Here is a 7,128-nt window from a genome sequence, read left to right as displayed (position 1 = left end):
GGCAAAAGACTAAAAAAAAAAAAAAAAAAAGGCTTAGCTTTAAAAATCACACTATCTTTCTTAATAAATGATGACCAGAGAGAGTAGTTTGGATGTTTGGATTTTTTAGTGGTCTGCTGAACTAGAGTTTGTATTTCCACATGTCCATAAGACGTGCTTTTACTTTCCTGGCTTTTTTTCATAGGAATGGCACTCTATGTTCTACAAGTACATACTTAATTACATAAGGACTTTTACATAGATTGTGTACTGGAGTACACAAAGACCAGGGCAACCATGAATAGAGTCATTGATGACAGAAGTTAAGTAGTAAATATACATTAAAGGCAGCATGAAATAGCTTTTTTAAAAAGCTTTTCAAAGAAGCCTGAGAGCTTGGCTAGAGTCTGTTATACCTGAGGGCCATAACTTAGCCAGGCATCAGCAGAGTATTCTCAAAAGTAACTTGTCATATATCCTGGCATCAGGAAAAGCCACAGTTTCAAAATGCAAATATTAAAAGGAATGGAACCTAGATTCATGATATTAAAAAAAAATAATAATCTTGAACTAGTTTTCATGGCTCAGTTGTTTTCACTGATAAAATAATAAATTATTTTGTTATTACATAGGAATTAATAGTAATATTAATAACAAAGCCTTAAAACCATAAATGCCTTGATGCTGCAAAGAGGATGGCTCATACAAGCAGCATGTGGTTAGCGTCTCCGCTGTCACGCTGCTTCCCTCTCCCAAAGAATGCCTTTCGCATCGCCTGCCAGCGGAGAGGCCATTTGGGCGCTCGCCCCGCTGACACTCGCTGAGCCAAGGCTGGGCGCAGCAGGAGCTCTCTGACCTTTCCGCTCCATCCACCGCGGCAGCGCGGTGGGCTGGGGCTGTCCCTTCCAGGCAGGCGTGGTGGCGCGGTGACGGGAGGAAGGTCCCTGCAGAGGGTGCTCCAGCCCCAGCTACCTTCCTCTGCCCGCCACAGTGCGTGTGCGTGGAAACCTGCGGGTGGGAAGGAACATGCGGGGGACTCTGGCAGGCTGGGAACGTGTTAGCGAGAGATTTAATCAGGAGGGCCAGTTGCCCAGCAGGCTCGTTTTCCAAAAGTTCAGTACATGGCTTTCCATGGTTGGGGTGTAAAGGGAAGTTTCTGCTGCAGTCAAGTGAAACACAGGAGTGTCTGGCACGGGAAAGGGGCTGGGTTGGCTCTTACAATGCTCTAGATCACAGGAAGGTTACTTCCCAGGATGGGTAGTGGCTGCTGGCAGTACTTAAGTAAAGCCCAGAAACACTGTGACCAAAACCACAACCACCTGATGCCCATTTACATACTGCCTTGGAACCAGACAAGTTGAGCAGACTGAGGGCTTTTTCCCAAGAGGTAACTAACAAAAATTCATTGCCATAATTGCAGTTTACAAATTAAAGTCCAAATCAACCACTGAGGCAAAAAACTTCATGCATCTCCCTAGTTTGGTAGATAGTTTAAATAAATAAATATAATATTTTGCAATGTTATCAAACAAATGGGAACAAGTTTAAACTCTCTTAATTCTGCTGGTTCCTCTGGATCTGAGCTACTGCTCTGGCCAGGGATGGTGCAGAAAAGCACCCCCAGGCACTCTCTGTTCTGCATCCAATTCCCCAGATTGCCAAGAGGCACTAAACAGCTGAAGCCAAAGCAGCCTTTATTTTTACGTTCTTTAAAAACTGACCATTGTAAAGAAATGGAAAACACCCTTTCTGCTTCACAGACTTCCTAGTTGTAAAGCTTATTAGTAATATTCATTATCCACTCAATTTCCTGCAAAACCCCTTCAGGCCAGCCTCTGAAAACCACAAAATGCTGGTTGAAACAGAGCACCTCAACCAAAACTAAGGCAGGATCTCATACATACCAGGATCTTCCTTCCAAACTTATTACTAATTCTTCTATTTCTGTATGTTTATTTGGAGACGAGTTTATTATATCTCACTGCCTTTCAGAACTAGCAAGACCAAACAGCCATTACAGTTGCCTTTCTTAGGCTTCTTATAGCATTGGCAGGCACATGAAGGGGTGGGGAGTGTACAATTGGCTTTGCTAAATTAAGGTATCACTTCAATAAGCAGCTGCAGCACATGGGCATGAGAGAAGAGAAGCAAAAGTTTCTGTGGGAGTCATATCCCAACGCATGCCCACAGGGTTATTTAAGGTACTTCACAGTAAAGCCCACAGAGGGCATTAGGACGGTCTTCAAAAATACTTTGTTAAGTGGAGTTGGACAAAGAAAACTGCAGAAGAAAAGAAGAGACAAGCTGTTCAGCTCCTAGATTCTATGGGACTGATTCTTCTTTTTTTCCCCAAGTGTCAGTTTTGTACACCATTAAACAGCACATTGCATTTCCAGTGAAATCCTGAGCGCACCCATGGGACCTGTCCCACTGCAAGCAGAGGGTGCTATTGGAAGTGCTGAGTGTTTTCCACCCTCAAAGTCAGTGTAACAGCTACACAAACAATTAAGGATTTGTGATTTATACACTTTCTGTGGAAATTATTTTGATAAGTCTGCTTACTCATCCCATGCATATATTTAATGGTATTCCCTGGAGCAGGAAGTGGTGGTTAGACTGGGGGTGTTTCAAGTACTGGCTAACCCTGTGACTAAAACCAAACAGAGATAAAGGGAATCTAAGTGTCTAAATTAATTTTTTAGAGGGATTCAAGAGAAGAAATTGATTCGGATTCCTGTAAACCGTTCTCTTCTTCAAGATATCTAAATTTCTGTAGATTTAGCTGCCATAATACGATTTCTGTAAATTGTGACTGAATAAGTGTTTATGTTACAGATTAAATGGTGGCAAATTTCAGGGCAGGAGCAGATTGCACTTCTGCTAAACTCATAAGCACACCACTAGTGGGTGACAGGGCCTTTTCTTCTTCAGGGTGAAGTAACACTGACTGATGCCACAGGCAAGAAATCAAACCAAATATATCTGATAGGGCAAATAAATTTAACTTTCCATATGACACTGACATTTGTCATCCTATATGCAGAGAAAGCTCTTGCAGTGCTTCATGCTCACCACTAAGGCGTGTCAGGCACTCAAGGCCAAGGCAAGCAGAGGCAACTCAGCACTTGCACATTCACACATACATTTAAGTTCCTTACAGGGCTCATTGAAATCGTCATTTTGTAAACAACAGAAATTTTGCATTGTTCTAGAGAAAAAAACCCTGAGAGGCTTCACCGTGAAGGACATGGTATGGCATCTGACAAAGTGACCTCTGTTTGCAATTTCTTCATAGTCACTGATAGGGAAAGAGGACTGCAAGGAAAAACCATGTTCAAGGGAGTAGAGGTAAAGGAGAGCTACTGGCTCTAGCTAGAAAACGGGCACTAGAAGTTGCTTCCCTCTTAACATACTGTTTATATTAGTCAGGCATGCATTTTTGTCTGGTTTTTTTTTTTTTTGGCCATCGCTGCTTCTTGGGCTGACTCTGGTCTGGGAGTTCTTTGCAAATGTTTTCTCCTTCTCTGCTGCCAGAAAACAACGAGGGTCATTTCAGAACCCACAGATACCAAGCCAAAAACCCCTCCTTTTTGTGGCCTCCAAACTCAGATTCACTAAGGTAAATACAAGAGATAAAATTCCTTAAGTAATGACACAACAAAATCAGGTGTCATCCCATTTATCTCCCCTGTGCCCTTCAGTTACCATGATTTTTTTTTTTGTCTCTCTAGTTTTACGTAAGGCATATTCAGGATCTGTTGTATTTGCCTTAAAAGAGAAAAGCCAGACTCAAGGAAGAGCAGGCTAACTGCCCTTATCTGATGCTAAAGATAGACGCAGAGACCTCCATGTTTGGTCTTATACAATGAACAGTTGGAATTCAATTCCTATAGAAAACCATGGGTGAGAATTCTTCTGTATTTTAATTTATAATAGTGAGGAGCTTATACTGCTTTTGCCTGAGTTAACTACATGAGCTGAGACTGGGATCTTGTTTCCTGTAGCATAACTAAAAGCCAAGCAGGATACTTCTAATGTCCCTCAAAAGGACCTGTTCATTCACACAGAGCCTTTTCTAGGGAGGGATGATGGTATCAGTGCAGTTTTTTGAGGCCAGCCACTGCTACAGGTGTCCTTGGTTTTTACAGGGCTCTGCCAGTGCAACTCAGCTCTGCTGGAGCCCCACAGTTTTTCTGCTCTAGCCTCACTGCACTGACAGCAGATCATCGTCCTCACCCTGGCCTTCTTTTCTGCTCTGCCAGCCCTGAGAATAACAAATAGTGCTAACACTTACTGGTAACCTTGTGGCTGAGGCTGAGCCACAAAACTTGTAACTGCACATAGAGAGCTACAGAGACAGCTCAGCTTCTGCCTTCCTGAGCCAATTATACTCCCCAAAAAGGAATGGTCCCCTCATATATTGTCATGCTTTCTTAGCAACTATTACTAAATACTCTTTAATTATTTTTTGTCTTTTTAAGCTTTTCTTTGCAGTCAGTTCATGAGAGATAGAGACCTTTCTATTCTCCTTTCCTCATTCTCCCTATCTTTTGCAAGAGCTTCAATGATGTTGCCCTAAAAAAGTCAGCAATTGCTCCCAGGAACATTATTGTCCTTGTGTAATTAGCAGTATCTCAGGAAACAGCCTGAGACCCTGTGGGTCAACACTGCCTGGTGTAATGGCAACTGCCTGATCTGCACAACTCTTTGGTGTCTCATCCAGCTATGCTATCATTATCTGAACTTGATGTGGACCAAAAATAAAGTCCTGTTTTTAAAAATTATTTTCATGTAAACTTCTTGAGAACAGGCTGGGGGAACCACCACTGTCCAGCTGTGAAAGGGAGTGAATGAGAGGGAGGTTTTTGAGCTGCCTGAAATAAATTTTTAAGTAAGACTGGCAGAAATTTTATGCTAATATTTAAATTAAAATAACCACACTGGATTGATTTCTGTCTGGAAAGAAGAGACAACCAGAAGTGGGATTAGCACAAGGTTTTGATAGCTGTAAGTAGATATTTGCCAATGCTTCTAAGAGCCTATTTTCCCTTCAAAGTAGTGCATGGATTAAAAAAATTGATCAGGAAAAGAAATGTAGAAGTGGTTGGGATGGAAGTCAAGTCTCCTAAGACTGGAAATCTTTCCTATTTCTCACATGGATCCAGAACCAGAACTTGAAATTCCTTTAAAACCAGTGACCCCCAGACACTTAAATTTAAGCTGGGGAGAAGATCCTCCTTGTTCCAACAGTTGTACAACCTGTCATTAGTATTTGCAGACTAAAATAAGACAGAAACAGTCAACAGAAGGATGCAGGTGGTGCTGCTAACTTTGTTTGTAAACAGGCTGACAAACACCTCTTTTCTTACTGAGTATTTTCTCCTACCCTTGGCCTAGACTGGCAGGGACTCTGTCTGGTCTGTTCCACAGTAAGATTACCAATAGCTTGAGACTGGAAAAGAAACTTGCTTGCCCAAAGGCTTCTTGTGTTTGCACAGCTATCCTGTCTAGGTTCCCCGTTGTTCTCTTGTTATTTACATCTCTACCTGTGGCAGCACTACCATGACAATTCCTGGAAGATGCAGAGTTTTTGAAACTTCACTTAAAAGACTCCCAAACTGTCCTAAATGACTTAGGCAATGCTCTTCTACATTTGGAATGAGAAGGGCTTCCTAGAGGCAAACCCTTATCTCTCCTGCGACAATGTAAGTTGTAAGGGAGAGTTCTTATCCTATCTAGCACTGACTCAGAAAATTGCTTTTCTTCTTTCACAATAAGCTGAGAGGTTAGTGCACAGCCTTGTCAACAAATTGAAAAAATGTAGAGAAAATCTTCTCTAGACATCTGATTTTTTTTTCTTGTCTCAACTCTCTTAAACTAATCCATGGCTTTTGTGAGACCTGCAATCCACAGTTAGGCATAACACTCAATCCAAAACCCCAGCAATGTGAAGCAGAGAAAGGAGGCTGTTTCAGAGGCTGTATTCATGTCTGTTTGTCTCAGGACAAGAATGGTCTCTTAACAGTAGCAAAGCACTTGAAACATTCATTTTGTGATCACTTAAAATCACTAAAACCTTCTTGCTATCCTGCAAGCTGTCACCTACTTTATATTTGTGCAGTAGATTATTAATTCCGATTTTGTACCTCTCCATATTGAATATTATTTCATTTGGTCCTCCAGCACCTGAAGACCCCTTTGAATTCTGACCCTGCTCTCCCATGTTCTTGTATGCTCATCAGCATGACACCACTGTCACATCTGATAAGCATTATCTCTGCTGCACCTATGAAGTCATTAAAGACAAGAGTCTTCCAATTGCTCCCTCCCATTTCATGCAAAGCTCCAAGGAATGTTCAGTGAATAAGCTTTTCCATGGGACTGTGACTGAAATTCCTGGAGTTTCACATGGGTTCTGAGTCCATAGCTGCCTTATGAGTATCATGTGAAGGAACATGGCAAACCTTGTCCAAGTCAGAATATAGGACATCTCCTTTTTCTTCCCTGGTTGGTTCCTCTGTCAAAAAACACAGGGCAGGTGGCTCTGATAGGATTTTTTCTTGACAGGTGTGTGTGCCTGCAACTTACCACTTTGTTATCTTCTATAGGCTTATGCACAGCTCATTCTTCCCCCTTTTTCCAGAAATTATAACTGTGGTGACTACTACCTAGTTTGTTCCACTCCCTTTTCTCCTTTCTTCAAATCTATCACTATCTACTCTTATCTTACACTTTGGAATCTCATCCCTTTCCTGTGATAGCTCAGAAATATTTCCTAATATTTCTCAGCCAGTTCCCTTAATGCTGGAGTTATAAAAGGTGCATGAAGACGTGTATCTGAGCAGTGCCTGAATAATCCTAGGGTTGTGTGGAACTACACAAATCCAGTTCCAGTCTCTTAGAGGCCCATTCCCTCTGACACTGATCATGAGCCAACCCAGTTCTTAAAGCACAACAATCACATGCGTGCATGTTGAGCCTGACCTCCTTATCTCTGCCAGACCCCACTGTTTCTTCTCACTAGTGCACATTGCAGGGGTGCAGACCCATCCAGGAGACTGCCACAAAACTGCTTAGATCTGCTGGTCCTGAGTCTGGTTTGGTTCAACATGCAGCTTCTCCATCCCAATAAACAGTGTATTCTTCCCT

Source organism: Agelaius phoeniceus, chromosome 6, assembly GCF_051311805.1.
Source record: "Agelaius phoeniceus isolate bAgePho1 chromosome 6, bAgePho1.hap1, whole genome shotgun sequence".
NCBI lineage: Eukaryota > Metazoa > Chordata > Aves > Passeriformes > Icteridae > Agelaius > Agelaius phoeniceus.
Note: the sequence above shows the minus strand (reverse complement) of the source record.